This window comes from Panthera uncia, chromosome B4 (genome assembly GCF_023721935.1).
Source record: "Panthera uncia isolate 11264 chromosome B4, Puncia_PCG_1.0, whole genome shotgun sequence".
NCBI lineage: Eukaryota > Metazoa > Chordata > Mammalia > Carnivora > Felidae > Panthera > Panthera uncia.
In genome coordinates, this window is record NC_064809.1 from 6,470,555 (window position 1) to 6,489,242 (window position 18,688).

The 18,688-nt window shown below is 43.9% G+C and overlaps 1 protein-coding gene across 4 annotated transcripts in view; it reads right to left on the reverse strand.

Moving 5' to 3' along the window:
• SFMBT2 (Scm like with four mbt domains 2) overlaps nt 1-18,688 on the reverse strand; it is a 227,747-nt gene that overhangs the window by 139,283 nt on the left and 69,776 nt on the right. The gene's annotated exons all lie outside the window — the stretch shown is intronic.

Genomic DNA, 18,688 nt, shown 5'->3' on the forward strand with positions numbered 1-18,688 from the left:
CAGACCCAAGAGCATCAGCGATATCTGCTGTCACAGAGGAGCGGGGGCCACGGAGAGGCTCTCTGCCGCTGTGGTCCGAGAGCAGGGGCAGGAACAAATCACTCGTTAGACGACTTGGTTTTCTTGTGACAGTTACAGGGAGCCCCCAACTTACAGACCAGGTTTTTAATGTTTATTTGTTTTTGAGAGAGAGAGACAGAGTGTGAGCAGGGGAGGGGCAGAGAGAGAGAAGGAGACACAGAATCTGAAGCAGGCTCCAGGCTCTGAGCTGTCAGCGCAATCAGATGTGGGGCTTGAACTCATGAACTGCGAGAACATGACCTGAGCTGAAGGCAGGCACTTAACCACAGGTGTCCCACAAACCGGTTTTACATCAAGGGTCTATAAATAAATCGCTAACGTGTTCTGAGTAATAGCAAAGTCGCCAAGAGGCCTGGCTTGCCAGGGCAACATAAAAGCCTACGTATATAAAATACACTGAAGAGCTTTTGAACTATGCCTAAATATCATAGAAGTGCCATCTACCATTAAGAACATTTCAATTTAAAGTTTATTTATTTTTAAGAGACAGAGAGAGAGAGAGAGAGACGGAGCAGGGGAGGGGTGCGGAGTGAGGGAGTGAGAGAATTCCAAACTGTGCTCTGTGCTGAGAGCACAGAGCCTGACACGGGGCTCGATCTCACCAACCATGAGATCATGACCTGAGCTGAGATCAAGAGTCAGACACTTAACCAACTGAGCCACCCAGGTGCCCCAAGAACATTTTAATTCCATTTATCTATGTCGAAAAGAAATTCCGGAAAGGAGAGAGTATGGAGAAACCAAAGGCAACAGTTGCTAAGGGCTGCCCAGTTACCAACACACATGATTCTGAGTAGGGTGTGAAAGAAAACAGCCTTCACTATTATTTACATTTGACATATTTCATTTGTTTACTCGTCTGTATGTATCGCAGATAAGTTACAACTGATGCATTTCCCAACTGACTTAGAAAGCCCGTGTACTTTGATTAAAAATTGGTATTTCATGATGGGCTCTAGAACGTTTATTGAAACATACCTGTATCTTAACGTTATGAAGATGCAAAGTGACCAATAGGGTCAAAAAGAAGCCACCGAAAGGACCTGAGCCGCCGACAATGTCACAGAGCACGTCTAAGGTGACAGGTAGATAGGGCTCCGGGTCACATCCTTCCCACCACCCGTGTTTTTACCACCCACAAGCCAAGAATGATTTTTATACCTTTAAATGGCTGGAAGAATCAGCAGCGCTTGACATGAAAATTATGTGAAATTCAAACGTGCATGTCCCATCAATAAGGCGCAGTGTGCTGGACAGGGCCGCGCTCGTTTGGACGGCCTCTGGCTGTTCTCAGGGCGTGACAGTGAGCAGCGTGACGCAGACCAGATGCCCACGGAGCCTAAGTACTGCCTGTAACGGAGACCTCGGGCTGGTTCCTGCGGCGGAGCCCCGGAGGAAGCAGGTAGCAGAGGGGTGGGCGAGCGCCAGTCCAAAAAACCTTGTGCTTCATTACATTAAGAAATGCTTTAAAGCAAGTATTATCATAATGAATGATAGCCCTCCACTCATGCAGGCCAATAGTCGTGACAAACAGAAAAAAAATCAGTAAGAAAAGGTCCAAAAAGTGAAGCAGGGAGGGAAAAAGAAAAGGAGGAGGAAGAGAAAATAATGGAAAATTAATGACAGGGAGCCTGGGTGGCTCAGTCGGTTAAGCATCGATCGGACTCTTGGTTTCGGCTCAGGTCACGATCTCACGGTTGGTGAGTCCAAGCCCCACGTGGGCTCTGCACTGGCAGTGCAGAGCCTGCTTGAGATTCTGTCTCTCCCTCTCTGCCCGTCCCCTACTCATGAGCATGCACGTGAGCGCTCGCTCTCTCTCACTCTCAAAATAAGTAAACTTTCATGAGCACGACACGTGAGCTCTCTCTCTCAAAATAAATTTAAAAAATAAATAAAAACAATGACAAAGAAGGGAAAAAGAGAACAACGTGACCACTTGGGGACATCGTGCGCAATGTTCTCAACTGGCAGATCATCATGGAGAGTGTTGTTAGTTCCAGCTAAAGGAGCCCACCATTTTTATTGGGGGGGGGGGGCGGGGTGAGGGGCCACCAACAGAAATCACCAGCCCTGTCTCCTCATCCAGAAGCCCCCTCCCACTGAGTAGTAAAGACAGCACACTCCAGGGCGACGATTTCCTTGTGCTCTCACGAGTTCTACTCAAAATATCCAAGGAAACCTCACTTGCTACTTCGCCACAGATGTATCTGCTTTAACACAACATAAAAATAATGCTTTACGTTATTTATCATCCTTCAAAGCAAAGCTCCAAAAGATGCACCACATCCATAGCACGGCTTTGAGCATGACCGTCACCCAGGTCTGCCCAGTGAGAGGAATTCGGCAACATAAAAAGAGCCGGCTGCCCTCAGTTAAAGACGAGTCACACATTCAAAAAATAGTCCTAAACATCTATCTGCAGTGGTTTGGGGAAGATAACCCAACTCCTGCACGGAAAATAACTAACAAATGTTTGTTTTTTAAAGTGTGAGTCAAATGGATTAATGAGCTGGCAAAAGGTAAGGAACGCTCAGAACCCAAACGTCCGCTGAAAGCAAAAATCTAGATGAAAGCTTGCAGCGGGGAGACCATCACTTCCCGGCAGGGCATTTGTCCGACTCACTGCAACAGCTTTGTGGTGGAACCAGACAGCCGACAGGCACCAAGGCCCTTGCGCTGCACAGCGTCCACAGCCGACTCTCCCCCGGAAGCTAAGCCCCAAGGCGCACACCTCCAGGGGGGGGCTACATCCTGGGCGGGAGGAGGAACCGGAAATGACCAGAAATAACCACCTCGCGCCAGGGGCCTGCGGGAAGCCATCTTGGGCAAAACCTTGGCGCTGACTTTGATGGCGGGTGTGAGTGGGAGGAAAAGGAAACATCCCCTGAGAATTCATAACCACAAACCAGCCCGTGCAAACCAGTCGTCCAAAACACCGGCAAGCCGAACATTTAATTAAAGTGGGTTATTGTCTGACAGAAGCAAACACAAATCTGTTCCGTCTGCAGCCCAACATTTGAAGACATCTCAAAGTGTAAGAAGATATGAGCTCACCATCAATCATCACTCAACAGTAACGATCGTTGCTATTATGAGCACTATTGTTACATTGGGTAACACCTCTTAAGAGCTCACTAGGAACCACTCCCCAGAATTTAGGACACGTATTTATCTGGTGAGTCCTGACAATAATATTATAAGGAAGTACCCCTCATTGCTTCTATTTGACCAATCAGAAAAGGGCCAAAACATACAATGTTCATTAACAAGATAAAAAGAAAAAAATCAGACCTTAAAGATTTCAGACATTGGTATTACAGCTGACTCCCGAACAACACAGGTTCAAGATGCACAAGCTCGCTTACACACAGGTATTTTTTCCAGCATATAATGCATAAAACATACAAAATATGTGTTCGTCAACTTTATGTTTATCAGTAAGACTTCTGGCCAACCCTAGGCTATCAGTAGTTAGGCTCTGGGGAGCCTGTATGTATTTTCAACTACATGGGAAGTCAGTGCCCCTAACTGGGGGCTGGTGCCCCGAACTCCTGTGTCATTCAAGAGTGACCTGTCCTTAATGTATTTAAGGAAATAAAAGAAGAAACTCAAATCTGTAAGGAACAAGAGCAACAACAAAAGGACCCTATAAAAATGACCAAGAACATCTGCAGCAGAGGCTGATGAAAATATGGGAGAAAAATTAACCAATGTGGAGGATATGGTCTATGAGAAATCTGTCTGGAATGCTAAGAAGAAAAGAAAAAGAGGGAATGGGGAAGAGGCAATATCTGAAGATAAAGTAACGGAGAATTTTTCAGAACTGATAACAAGTAAGAATCCACAACATCAGTAAACCCAATTAAGCCCAACAAAAATAAATAATACATTTAATAAAAAGTAATAAAAAGAAAACTTTGAGAAACATTATAGTGGAACCACAAAACACCAGAAATAAGGAGAATTTTATAAGGAGCTAGAGGGGAAAAGATTGATTGTCATGAAAAGAATGATAATTAGTCTGACAACTGATGTCTCAGCAACCATTAAAAAGCCAAAGAGAACAGAATCACACTGTCAATGTGCTACTAGAAAATACCTGTCCGTTCGGCACTATATACACAGCAGAAATACTTCTTGGTGGTATGAGAGAAATGAAAACATTTTGCGACAAAGAAATACGGAGTTTATCAACAACGGCCCCGCCCGCACCAACTACAGGAAATTCTGAAGAACATACCTTTTTCAAAGGAAAGGGATCCCAGAAGGAAGATCTAAGATGTAAAACTGAATTACAAGAAAATAAAGTGGTAAACATCGGAATAAATCTAAAGAACACTGACTACACACAACAATCACACCAAAAATTAAAAAATATCTAGAATGTCAGGATAAGGAATAGAACTCTCATATTAAAATGTGAGAAATTAAGGGAAATTTTATAACCTGAAAGCAGTTATGTAAAAAGATAAAGTTGAAAATTAATGAGCTAAGACTCAATTTTAGAAATCAGAAAAATAAGAAATAGATTAAACCACCCAAAAACAAAACAAAACAGGAACCACAGAGAGCATTCACAAGGCTAAAACTGGTTTTTGAAAGCTAATAAAATTGACAAACGCCTGCAAAGATTGATTTTTAAAAAACGAAGAATGTCAAGAATAAAAAATGTTACATCTACAAATGACAAAGAACTTAAATAAGGTAATACGACAACATGAGCAACTTTTGCCAACATTCTTAAGATACAGATGAAATGCACAGATTCCTAAAAAACCAATGTGTGCACAAAACTGACTCAAGAAGAAATAGAAAACCAGAATACTTCTATATCCTCTAAAGAAGCTGAGTACCTGAAGAAAATTACCCCTTTATACTTACTATGTTTCCTCCTTCATTAATCCTGATTTTTGTACACAAAATAATAAATAATAATAGAAAATTTCGTCATCCTATATCTTACTCTAGGAATAAATAAAGCCATCAGCTCAACATTTAATGACACTCTTTTTCACAAAGGGAAAAAAAAACAAAGGCGTTTTAAAAGTATTTGGAAGAAGCAACTGTATGCGATCCATCGAAAAATTTAAAGAGACTTCATAAATAATCGTTGACCGATCAACACCTATTATTAACGTATTGCAGGTCTGGTCCTGTTCTAGAGAATCATGATCTCATCAGCTGCCTAATATTCGATACACACTTAACTGCAACAGAATTCGGTTCCCCGGGGAATCCAGGAACCTGGATGCAATGTGACCCAGATGCCTGCATGCAATGTGCAGCCACCACTGTTCCCTGAGGTCCACGGCTAGTCCTCAGCAGCTCTGCCCCTCTTCTTAGTGGGTCCCCTGCATCTGGAGGGTTGCATGACTCATTTTAATCGACATAAAGTGAGGCTGTGCCTCCCCTAGGCTCTTTCTTTCCCATCTGCCCACAGAATGCAGGGAGGACATGACCTTATGAAAACAGCAGGGCCACCTGACGGAAAATGCCTGGGTCCATGAAGGAAGCACACAGCAAAGGCTGCCTGCCAACCCACACTGGACTGTGAGGAGAGAAATACAATTACACTGGATCATATCAAGCTTCTGAGACTGCATCTTATCTGCCATACCTGCTCACACCCAATAGGTTTACCCTGATTTCCCTAATATATTTTATAAAAGAAAATAGATTCTCACTTTATTCTTAGATTAAAAGAATAATTCCTTAAACTTCCTGCAGCTTCTTCCATCCATAGTCATCATTTCAACAAAGGGGACGGGTCTGTAACGATGAAGAACCAATGGTAATTCAGCTAGGAAAATTAGTAAACACCCAAAGGCCTAAATATGCTGTTGGTAAGAGGAGAGATATTGATAGTTTACACCAGGGTTTCTCAACTTCAGGGATAATGACATTTGGGAACAGATCATTCTTTGTCGTGGGGAACCGTTCTACACAATGTGGGATATTCAGCAGTATCCCTGGACCTTACCAACGAATGCCAATAATACCCAAGAGGTACTGGGTTGTGGCAACAAAAAATTTATGTCCCGCCATTGTGACAATAAAAATTTTCTCCAGGTATTGCCAAATGTTCCCAAGGGGGGGAATCTTCCCCAGTTAAGAATCATTGGTTTAGACAAAGCAACTGGTAAATAGTTTCAATCAAATTTATTTAACGATGTCATTGCTGTCTAGCCAAATACCAGAGGTTCATTTGAGGCATGGAAAGCACATCGTGCTATTCCAGACCAGAGAGAAATTCCCAAGGAGGGACAAGTTCAAGATCTGCTACAAATGCCAAGAGGTGTTGGGGTGCCTGGGTGGCTCAGTCGGTTAAGCATCCGACTTCGGCTCAGGTCACGATCTCACGGTCCGTGGGTTCGAGCCCCGCATCGGGCTCTGTGCTGACAGCTCAGAGCCTGGAGCCTGTTTCTGATTCTGTGTCACCCTCTCTCTGACCCTCCCTCGTTCATGCTCTGTCTCTCTCTGTCTCAAAATAAATAAACGTTAAAAAAAAATTTTTTTTTAATAAATAAAATAAATAAAAAATAAATTTAAAAAAATGCCAGGAGGTGAGAACTCAAATGCCACAAGATGCCTACTCCAACTGCTGGCCATCCTGCGCCCACACCGACGGCGTGCCATTTTGCAGCGCGCCTTACCTTTCCAACTGGAAAGGAGAATATCCTCACTGTCCAATTTCCCCAAGCAACAAATGGGATAGAAAGTTACAAAGGGTCATTTACTGGCATAACGTCTTACGCGCTCGATACTGTAATGAGGTAGCCCGCTCGCAATCTGTCCTCATGAAGAAAAAGTGGTGCAAAGGATGGAGAGGAAGGATGATCCAGGAATCACTGGCATTTAACCTGGGCAGACTCGGTCTTATTTTTTTTTCATAAATGCACCTTCCTTGGATTTATTAAGTTGCTGTGCACTTCCTGACGACATACTAACCCTGGAGAGGAAAACGGTAGGCCACAGGCAGCTTTGGTGTAAGAAGGATGTCAGCCTGGGTTACAAAGTGCTCCGTGGCGGGGGAGCAAAAGGTAAACTCCCCTGACACTATCCGTGGGGTTCCACGCAGGGTGACCATCTCCTTCTTGGCCTACCAAACACCTGAATCACCAAGAATTACATAACCGCCCTCTTTGCCCTTCACAAGAGGAATCCCGAGCTAAACCCTTCCAGCCGCTATTACTGTGACATCAAGACGGGCCATTTATGGTGACATTTCAGCCGGCTACACTCGACTTTGCAAACTCACAGACTCTCCCATCGACGGTGACTCGAAATGTTTCTATTTGCAAATCCACCTGCTGAGAATGGGAAGTGATTTTTAAAAGAGAGCTCGACTAATAAATCCATCACATCGTCCGCCGTCATCCAAGAGTGACTAACCCACCTGGGTTTATCCTGATTGACTCACAGCTCTGCCAGCAGTCGCTCAGCCACACAGAGCAATAAACGATCTCTCCGCAAGCTGTTATGATTAATCACCACCCTTCAGTTAAAGCCAATATCCCACTCACGTCATGTTGACAACAAGAAAAATCTGGTAATAAGAAATGGCTGTGCTTTATCCGGGCTGAAGATATATAAATTACAATCAGATTATGTAGATAAAATACGGGAGCTAAATTTATCCACAGTAACTACACTTGTCATAGCACTTTTTAATGCCTTTAAAAAAGGATTTATGTTAAGTGCTGGAGTGAGCGGACAGTCCAAGAAAGGCTTTAGCGGCTTACCCATTCAAATTACTTCTTTTCACTGTAGAAATCATTCGCAAAAATCTTTTCATTTCCCTGGCCCAGAATTGGTTTATGAAATCACTTAACAAAAGTTGGACTATCCTGAAGGCACAAACCGTGAAGCATAACTATACTCTTTCCTTCAGGCCGCCGACACATTCACCACAAACACGGGGCGCTGGTCATCTCAAGGAGCTGTGACCACTTTCCAAAGCAGCCAGCCTGCTCCTGGAGCTGAATACAAGTCCTTGAGGAACTCAGGAGACCGTGGCCCACTTTGTCGTAAGGTACAAAGGACAATGGAGCAGCAAAGATTGGGATGAACGGGAGTGTTCAAGCCGGAAGTGAAACAGATCAAATAAAGGAAAGAAGAATGTGGGAACCTGGGAATTCTGCCCTAGGTCTTATATCCTGGACAAGAGGCCAAAAATAGCCTCACGCTTCAGCTGTATAGCTGTACATAAATACCCATCGATAATTAGCAAATGAGTACAGAGGAATTGCTGTGATACTTCTGTTCGAAGCTTAATGGTTTGTTGAGTTTATAGCTGGTAGCTGTCTCCACATGGGGCTGTCAGCATATCAAAATGTCAAAAGTTAGACTGGGGTTATTTTTTTCCCCATGGCTAATCATAAAGCCCTGAAACTGAGATTTTAATTACTTACCAGGTAAACGTGCTACATAACCTAATTTCAGAAGGAGAAAGACAGCATTAAAAGGATTGGAGAGCAAACGGCATAGACACGCCAAAATTCTGGGGTTGGTTCCATGTTGGCCACATCGAATGGCGGAAAATGGGACGATGAAGAGCGTTCAGTCCACCCTGGAGAACTAACCTACACAGAACAGTGCATTCTGTCCCCAAACATAACCTGAAGCCAGTAAACCTAAGAGAATCACCCTCCAATCAACCATTCACACCACAACCCTGCCAAGTGCAGAAACTTTGCGTCTTAGAAGTCATCAAGAAAATGAAATTTTATGATACAGGGAGGATAATACAGCTGTTCTCACTGCAGCACCGTGGACGATACAGACAAACTCAGAGGAGATACTACACGCTCACTAAATAAATTAGGCCACCCACCCACAAGGAGCTCGATCTGCAAGGCGTGAAGGTGGCCACGATTCAGCGGAATGAAACAAGTCTCGGAACGGTGTGTATGGTAAAACCACAGTGCTGTGACTTTGGTTTCTACCTTAAAATATCTCCAGAAGCATAGCTGAATCAAAACAGAGCAATATTTAGAAAAATGTACATGTCTCAGCAGCTATTTCTGACAAGTGAGTTCTAAAGCAGAAGAAGAATGTTAATTTTTCCTCTATGTATTTATCGATTGTCTTAATTTTTAGTATTTTGTTATTAAAAAAAAAATGAGGGGCACCCGGGTGGCTCAGTCAGTTAAGTGTCCGACTCTTGGTTTCAGCTCAGGTCATGATCTTATGGTTCATGGGATCAAGCCCCAAGCTGGGCTCTGTGCTGACAGTGCAGAGCCTGCTTGGGATTCTCTCTCTCTCTCTCTCTCTCTCTCTCTCTCTCCCCCTCTCCCTCTCACTCCGCCCCTCCCCCGCTCTCTCTCAGTCTCTCTCAAAAATAAATACATAAACTTTAAAAAATTGGGACGCCCGGTGGCTCAGTCGGTTAAGCGGCCAACTTCAGCTCAGGTCATGATCTCGCAGTCCGTGAGTTGGAGCCCCGCATCGGGCTCTGTGCTGACAGCTCAGAGCCTGGACCCTGTTTCAGATTCTGCATCTCCTTCTCTCTGACCCTCCCCCATTCATTCTCTGTCTCTCTCTGTCTCAAAAATAAATAAACATTAAAAAAATTTAAAAAAATAAAATAAAAAGAAAGAAAAATTCCCCTGAACCCCATTAAAATTACTATGGGATTCAAACAGACATACGACAGAACATTTAGTAAAAGCCTAATGCAGAATCACTGCCTATCCATTAGGTTTTACTCTTTATTCCATACTAGCATTGACCTTCAACAGAAAAAAAAAAAAAACAGAGATAGGTCCTTAAGCGAAAGGTAGATACACAGAACTACCCAAATATACTAACATAGAGCAATTTCTAGCAGTTTTCACTTGCCCAGTTGCAGAGAACTTTAGCTGCCAGCCTGTGTATGGCTAAAGAAAAATCTGCCAAACGCTAACAGCCACAAGTCTGCCCCACTGCATTATCGCCATGTAGTGCAAACGCATGAAGCTTACGCTCCAGGCAACTGTACAAACAAAACGAGAGATCCTTCTTAAAAATGTGCACGCCCTACCCGTTGATTTCTTAATGATTATAGGATCTCAGGGATTTATGTCTCAAGGACACTTGCCGTAAGATGTGAGTTTATTGTCCCAGCCTTCCTGTGACGAGAGCTCTTTGAAAAGGCAGGGGCATTTTACCTAAATAATGCATAAAGAACTAGACCCAATTTTCTGGCACAGAAGAGTAAAATGTCACGATACATTGTGATGGTTCATCTGACTGGGCCCAGGGTGCCCATTTGAGCAAACATTATTCTGGGTGTATCTGTGAGGCTGTTTCTACATGAGATTAATGTAAAGCTTTTTTTTTTTAAGTTTATTTATGTTGAGAGAGACAGAGAGAGAGAGAGAGAGAGAGAGAGAGAGAGAGAGAGACTGTACTAACAGGGTAGGGGCAGAGAGAGAGGGAGAGAATCTCCAGCAGGCTCCGAGCCGTCAGCACAGAGCCCGACTTGGGGCTCGATCCCACAAACCACGAGATCATGACCTGAGCCAAAATCAAGAGTCGGATGCTTAACCAACTGAGCTCCGCAGGTGCCCCTACACGAGGTTCACGTTTAAATCAGTGCTTTAGGAATAAAGCAGATTGCCCTCCCCAGTGTGTGGTGGGCTTCATCCAATCAATTAAAGATCTTAATGGAATGAAACGGCTGAGTAAGAGGAAACCCCCTCTGCCTGGCAGCCAGAAGTGGGATAGACTTGAATTGAAACACCTTCTCTTGAGCTCTTGAGATAATGCAATGAACTATTTGTGTTGTGAAATATTTGTGTTGTGAGCGAGTGACTGAGTGAGGGTGGCTGTGTGCCGAGTCTCAGTCAAAAAAGTCTAACAGTCATCAATCTTCTAGATTAGCCATCCATTTGACATTGACTTCTGATAACCCGATGTCCATCTCAACAATCGGAGTAACTGGAAATTTACTGCCCTTATTCCCCTAACCACTAAAAAGCTCTTACTTACATTGTCCCCAAAGTAACTTCTACTCATTGGTCCAAACTGTAGCCTTTAAGGTCATATAGATGCCCAGGCAGTTATGACACCTTCACCTAATCTTTGCATCCTCACACGATTAGATCTCCGCATTCTGATTATTATGACCTGGCTGTGTGTATTTCGGGGGGGGGGGTGCTGTTGTTTGGGGTATCTTTGAGGCAACCGCCATCTGGAAGGGAGTATGTCTCATACATGATTCTAAAACCCTCCCGCCCTTCCTCGAAGACTGCCGCCTTAGGACCTATCGCTCCTACTGCTAAGAGTACGTAGTGTTTCAACCTTTGTCCTTAATACACAGCCATTCAGCAGAGCTCTGCCGATTCTTCGGAATATGAATGCTGCTCTTCCAGAGAAGTTAGCCATTTCAAACTCCAAGGGGATGAGAACCTGAACACGACTGAATAGCAGTTCCTGGAAGCCTTGTCACCACAAAGCAGCCTCACGCTGCTTAAAGTGGAAGAAACAGCATTCGCTCCCCAGTAATCTGGAAGCACAAGAAATTCCAGAGCCTACGTGCTGTGACTGTGCAGAGTCTCGGCTGACGGAGCCGGGCAGTCCCAGAGTGGTGCTGTCACCACAGAACATCAGGGCAGAGTTGAAACAAACGTGTGTACGGGGACGGTCTCGTGACCCCATCGCCGGAAACCAAAATAAAAATGTACGGATCAGCAGTCCACTATCAACGGGGGGGACAATGTAAAAGATCAGAGTCAGATCCTCGTGGAAACTAACCTGCATAAGAAAAATACTTAATTTACAAATCAAAACTACGCCAAATATTAAGTTCCAAATGCTGTTAAATTCACAAGAAGATGCATGAAGGACCCTGGTGAGAATGAAGCAGAAGACAAAAATGTATCTGTGGCCGAAAAGATACTTGATTTTGGTATAAAATCCCTGAGGATCAACAACTAAGTCAAAGGACACCACAGTGCGATATTATCTTCGTAGAATTTTTAAACAAGCACACTACAGATCTATTTAGGTATTTATAAGTGTTATCTGTGCTTCCCACAATGTTGAAAAGTCTTTTTTTTTTTTTTTTCCCCCCCTTAAAAAAGTCTGAATCCTCTCCCACAAAAAAAAAAAAAAAAAAAAAAAAAAAAGAAATGCCTGAATCCTCAACAGCCAAATCGTCAGATTTTAGGCAGGTACTCTGGCTCAGGCATGAATTTTAGGACTTGAATGAGCTAAATATTTACTTTCCATTAGCAAAAGTTTAACACAAAGACTCCGTTAAACATGGTCTTGAGCCATAATACGACACACCAATTGGAGAACATCTAGTCAATCTTTCTTCTAGTAAATACACAGCGTAGACGTTGAGAGAATCACAGCGAGCAAACCAGCGAATGCTCTCGTTCTCACACTCTCGCATTCTGGGCTGGGCGAGAGGAACTTCAGCTGGCAAATATGCTGTGTGTCAGGCAGTGATAAATGCTAAAAATCTGCCGGGGCGGGCCAGGTTATACTTGTCCACTGTGAGGAAGGGCCCGCCGAAGAGAGTGACATTTCAGCAGAGCCTTAAAGGCAGTGAGAGTGAGCAATCATCCGGGGGAAGAGTGTTCCAGGCAGAAGGCACAGGCCGTGCGAACGCTCTGGAACGTAAATGAAAACCTGGCGCATTTACAGGATGGTGAGGAAACCCAATCAACCAAAGCGGAGTCCTAAAGATGTGTGGTTAGAAGACAAAATCGGAGGAGGCCGGAAGAAGAGTGTCCCTTGCGGACTCATGAACCGCGTGCGAAGAAGACATTTTGAAATCCCACACGTCACTGAAATCTACAGATGGCTTTGGGTAACACAGACATTTTAACAGTATCATTCTCCCAATCCATAAACATGGGGTAGCTTTCCATTTGTGTCTCTTTGGTTTCTTCCATCAAGGTCTTGCAGCTGTCGGGGTACAAGGTCGTTCACCTCCTTCGTCAGAGTCATTCCTGAGTGTCTTGTTTTGGACACTATTGTGAATGGGATGGTTTTATTTATTTTTTTTCAGACATTTGCTTGGCGGTGTATAGAAACACAACTGATCTGGGCGTGCTGGTTTCATATCCTGAAACTTTACTGAATCCACAGATTATGTGCAGCAGCTTTTGGGGGGGAGTTTTTCGGGTCTTCTATGGATATAATCATATTCTCTATAAACAACAACAGCGTCACTTCTTTTCATATCTGGATGCTTTTTATTTCTTTTTCCTTGCCTGACTGCTCTGGCTAGAACTTCCAATGCCTTTCCTAATCTTAAAAGAAGATTCCATCCTCGAGCTATTGAGTACAATGTTGGCCGTGGGCTTGTCCTCTGTGGCCTTTAATTCAGGTTGAGGTGCATTCCTTCTCCGCCCAATTTGCCGAGTATTTAGGATGCTCTCTTCTGCATCTACTGAGATAATTACATGATATTTATCTTTCAACCTATGAATGTGGCATATCATCCACTGATTCGCATACGTTGAACCATCCTGGTAACTGTGTGCCACAGAATTTTGAGACAAAGTAATCAACACGTGAATGAAAAATATAAGTCGGCTTGTAAAAAAAAGGTACTGAGCCAAAATCATCAATTTCGGTAGCCCCAAAATAAGAACGCAGAACTAAGAACCGTCCAAATAATCGTTCATCAAAATCTAGCAGCAACTATGTCCTCCGTGTCTGCAAATGCGTTCTCTTTGCTCGTTCGGGGGGGCTAAATACAAAACGCAAAACTCAACGCCGTTACAATTTGCCAACAGGGGGGTCCCAGAGAGAACTTGCACGGAAGCACGGCTGTTCTTTAGTCGACCTTGACCTTGGGGAAAAGAACACTCTCAATGAAGGGAAACTTGTACCTGGATGTCTTAAGAAATCCTAAGAGTGACAAGTATCTGGCTAAGGTATGTCCTGAAATTCTGTGTTGTTTATCGTTGGTGGTGTATTTTTTGTAATATGTGAAGCGTAGGAATTAGACGAGGTGCCGAGAGAGACAGAGAGAGAGACTAAAGCTTGACAACTCCAAGCTGGCAAGATGAATTGCCCTCATTACTTTAATATGCTATCATACATGTCAGGCAATTTCAACTCACTGAATTTGTTTTCCTTTCCTATCAAACCAGATGCCTAAGCGTACAGCTGCTGACTCTTAACAATTAATTAATGGCTCACTTTTTTTTTTTTTATACTTCTTCCTCAAAGGACTTGAAATACTTTCCGTAAATATTCTCTGGTGTCTTGCCCCGTGGTATAAATGAAACACACTGATGAGCCAGAGGGCTAAAGACACTTGTTCCCCAATTCAGACCACACATCAAGAGAGAACTAGTCTTCAATGATGGAAGAGAAGAGCTTACCCTCTGAAACCTTCTTTGCTTGGATTTTTTTTTTCCAGGACAATGTCTCAAAGGAACCATCTCGTTACCAGAAGTCAGAGAAACGATCCCAGAGAAAAGGAGAGGCCATGACTGCTGGAGCCAGGCCCATCATCATGCGGGGATTTCTTTTCATTGTCACCACCAGAATCTGAAGTGTAAATATCAGCCCCGGTTTTTTGGATGAGGAAACTGAAGCTTCAAGAGTCTGTCCTGAAGTCCACTCGGCCTGGGGTGAGGGGCTGAGGCAGGGTCCAAATCGACATTCTTTACTATGTCATGCTAGTTCCAAATGCCGGTCTTCATCGGGAGGCGACAATCGCGGACTTCGTAAACACAAACTGCCCTGTAATTCGAGTCTGCCATCCCCAATTTCGGGCATAACAGACCCGCCAGGCGCCCACATCCTCTACTGGCTGCAACAGTCCAGAGGATGGGTAAGTTGCCCAAAAGACACTCCTGTTCAAAACTTCAATACACTCTTCTCCATCAAACTGATTTCCCTCAGGACCCAGCATGTGTTCTTTTTAATTAATGATATGACAAGTTTTATTACAGGATTACTCGTATATAAAACAAATTAACAATCTCTCCGGAAGGAAAGGGAAGGGAAGCTCTCGTCTGAAAAGGAAAATGTGTTCTCTCCCCTGTTAAAACCCGAAGTTTTTGTTACAGCGTTTGGAGGCATCACAATAGTGACCGAGGGTAAAACAACGTCTGGGACAAAACCTGTGATCATAAGGGGTGCAGTGGCCATACGGTCTCTTCTCCCCTTGAGTTCTTTGTTTAACCCAAGGGTCTGTCTATCCCTTGGGATAATCACAGTATTCTACCTTCCATATTTTGTTGCCCTGTTCTGTCCACTTCCAAAGATGTCAGCCGCTTGAGGGTAGGGTTTTACCACTCATCTGGATGCTCTGTGACGCTTGGGACCAAGTCTTCGTCAACTAAAAGAAAAGTGCTTACACTTGCAATGCATTTGTTTGGAAAACGCAAACTGAACTCACTCCCTCAACGAACACTGAACTCTGCGTCACTCCGATCAAAATTCCAATAGGAGTTTTCAGAGAACTTGACAAACACGACCTCTAAACTGAGGTGCAATGTCGAAGAACTATGGACAGCGAGGACTAGTACTTCCCACACATTTTCACCTCATGGGCCACATGGAAGAAGGTCCGACTTGTGCTCACAATGTGCTACAGGCCACAAACCAACCGCCCCGCACGCTGACTGCCCTATATGCCCTCAGCGTTCCCAACAGCTGAGTGGATCATCAGCTTGCTTGCAACAAGACTGAGCAGGTGCCTGCTGAGACGGCTGCGAAGAGGAAAAGGTAGGGGGCACGTTGGGAAGGACTCTGTCCATAAAGCAGCAGTAGTTACAACGGGGGGACGGGTGCAGGGAAAGGAAAACAGACCAATGGAACAGAAGAGGCCTCCTAAAGCCACCTCCATGCATACAGGGAAACTATGACAGAAAGCACTGCACACCCCTGGGGAAAGGAGTATGAAATAGTGTATGGTCCCCGAGAACACTGGTTACCGTCACACAAAGAAGTAACAGAATACCACCTCCCACCTTACCCAGGCATCAATTCTAAACGGACAGACCCTTCACACTTAAGAAATTCTACAAAAAAAAACATACAAGAACCATTTATAATGAAGAAAGAAGGCTTACAGAAGACACAAAAAAAACATAAACAACAAAGGAAATGCCTGGCGCGTAGACCGTTAAAATGGCGGAGAGGGGTCAGTGTTAAATGGTGGAAAGAAGCCCTAATGGCCAATGTATGTATGAAGAGACACAAAACCTTTCTAGTAATCAGGGAAATACAGACAAAAACCACAAAAATATAGCATTTCACATCTACCGGACGAGCAAAAATTAAAACTGGGGGGAAACCTGGAATTTTCGCGTGCTGCTATTACCACGTAACCACAATGGTAATCTTTTCATTATCATCAGAGAAATTCTCACATGGGAACCCGAACACTCGGCCAAAACTATCCTTTGCAGGACTGTTGTTCATCATAGTGAAAATTGGGGGGAAACGGAATGTCTGCCATGAAGAAAACCGATAGGTTGTGGTAGAAGGCATGAAAAGCAAATTGAAGGACTATCTGTATTGATGCCATTTGGTCAAGTCTGAAAACATGTAAGAACATTGTACGTTACTGATGGAGAAATACACATGCAATATAAAACTCGTGTGGAAAAATGAGCACCAAATTCAGGAGAGTGGTTATCAGTGAAGAGAAAGGGAATGTATATACGGGGGGCGGGGGGCAGGGGGCACCATTTTTCCATTCTTTTTTCCATCCGAAGTACGTCAAATGTGAGAATCTGACAGAGCTATCTCGGGACTGTGTGGGTCTTTTTTATTTTAATCTCTGTACTTTTTCTGTACCTTCAGTGTGGCCCAAAAACAGTTTTTTAAAAGGAAAGCACAGATTGATGAAAAGATCCCCAAAAAAGAGACAGAGATGTGTACCAAGAACTCTGCATGGGAATGCTGTTTCTTTTTAGCGAAAGTATATGCATTGTATTTGGAGATATATATATATCCTGAAAGTCCATCAGGTAGGGACCAGTTACAACCATCATAATGCAGACATACAATGAAATTCTATGCAGCTATTTAAAATGTTATATATCCATCCATATTTACTGCCAAAGACATCCATGAAAAACGATTAAAAAGCAATTTACAGAGCAGCAGATCGGCAGGCCCCCGAAAATGTAAAATTATATGCCTGTGTAAATATGGCATGCATGGGTAGGTGGTCTGGGCATTCACAGATAACCCCAAATGTTATGGAAAGATAACCCCAAAATGTTAATAGTGGCTATCTTTCTATAGTGGTATTTCATGAACGTTTTCGTTTCTTTTCGTCCTTTCCTAAACCAACTGAACGTTTCATGGTTACGTATGAATTATTATTACAGTCACACACACAAAAATATAAAGCTGGTTTTTGGGTGTTTGTGGGGAAAATTCTCTCTAAAGCATATTCAGTTGATTAGAAGGTGAAGGTTTGTGGGGTGTCTGGGTGGCTCAGTGGTTGGGCATCCGAACTTCAGCTCAGGTCATGATCTCACGGTTTGTGAGTTCGAGCCCCGCGAACTCAACAGAGTCTGTTGTTGGTGCAGAGCCCGCTTCTGATCCTCTGTCTCCCTCTCTCTCACCCCTCCCCGCTCCCCCTCTCAAAAATAAATATCTTTCTTTTAAAGTGAAGCTTCGCCAAGCACTGCAGTTCAGTTATCAATGCTATGTTGACAAGCAGCAGGACAGTTAGAGGCGATGGTGGAGAGGCAGCCAGGGGTGGAACAGAGGAGTCCATGCAGGAAGAAACTCCTGTACCCGACAGGCTGAGCTCAGACCTCTGGTCTGGATTCTCATGGTCCTGGGTTCCTTCTCTCACATTCAATGCCGAGAGCACCCAGAGGCAGGTAACAACCACGCTCGCTGTCACTAACACCCCCGGAAGTGCCGATTTGTACCAGCTAGAAGACAGCCAGACTGTGTGATTCTGTTCAGGCTGCCCTGGCGAAATACTAGACTGAGCGGCGAAACCCACAGTCATTTATTTCTCCTACTTTCAGAGGCTGGACATCCAGGATCGAGGTGCCCACCGAGGGGTCTCACTGGGCCTCGTCTCTTGGCTTGCAGGAGCCCCCTTGCCGTTGTGTGCTCACACCATCTCTTTGAGTAAGAAGAGAGGGCCAGCACGCACTCCGTTGTCTCTTCCCGTAGGGACAGGAATGCTATCGGATCAGGGCCCACGCTTATGACCTCACTTAACCTCAATCCCTTCCTTAGAGGCCCCATCTCCAAATGCACCCCTACAAGGGGGTTAGGGCTTCAACCTATGAATTGGGGGGGAACACGAACATCCCGCCGATCACGTATATTAAAACATAGGGAGTGAATGAAAGAATAAAGTGACACTTGGAGAAGTACAAAGACTCACATTAATCATCTCAAGGTATCAGTGCTTAAGCATTGGCTCTATAATACAGAACTCCCTTCATATAAACATCTGCAACACTCCCTTTACTCTCCTGAAATGAGGTCCATAGATAACAAATATATTCACGTATAATATTTTTTTTTAATTTTAAAAAGCCCTAATTTTGACATAAAATAAATGCAAAGCAACTTGCACTAAAATGAAGTATGTTTCAGTGTGTAAGCGCTCAGGTACAATACTCCCAGGAGGTAGAATGTGGCAGTCAAGGCTCTCACCTACTTG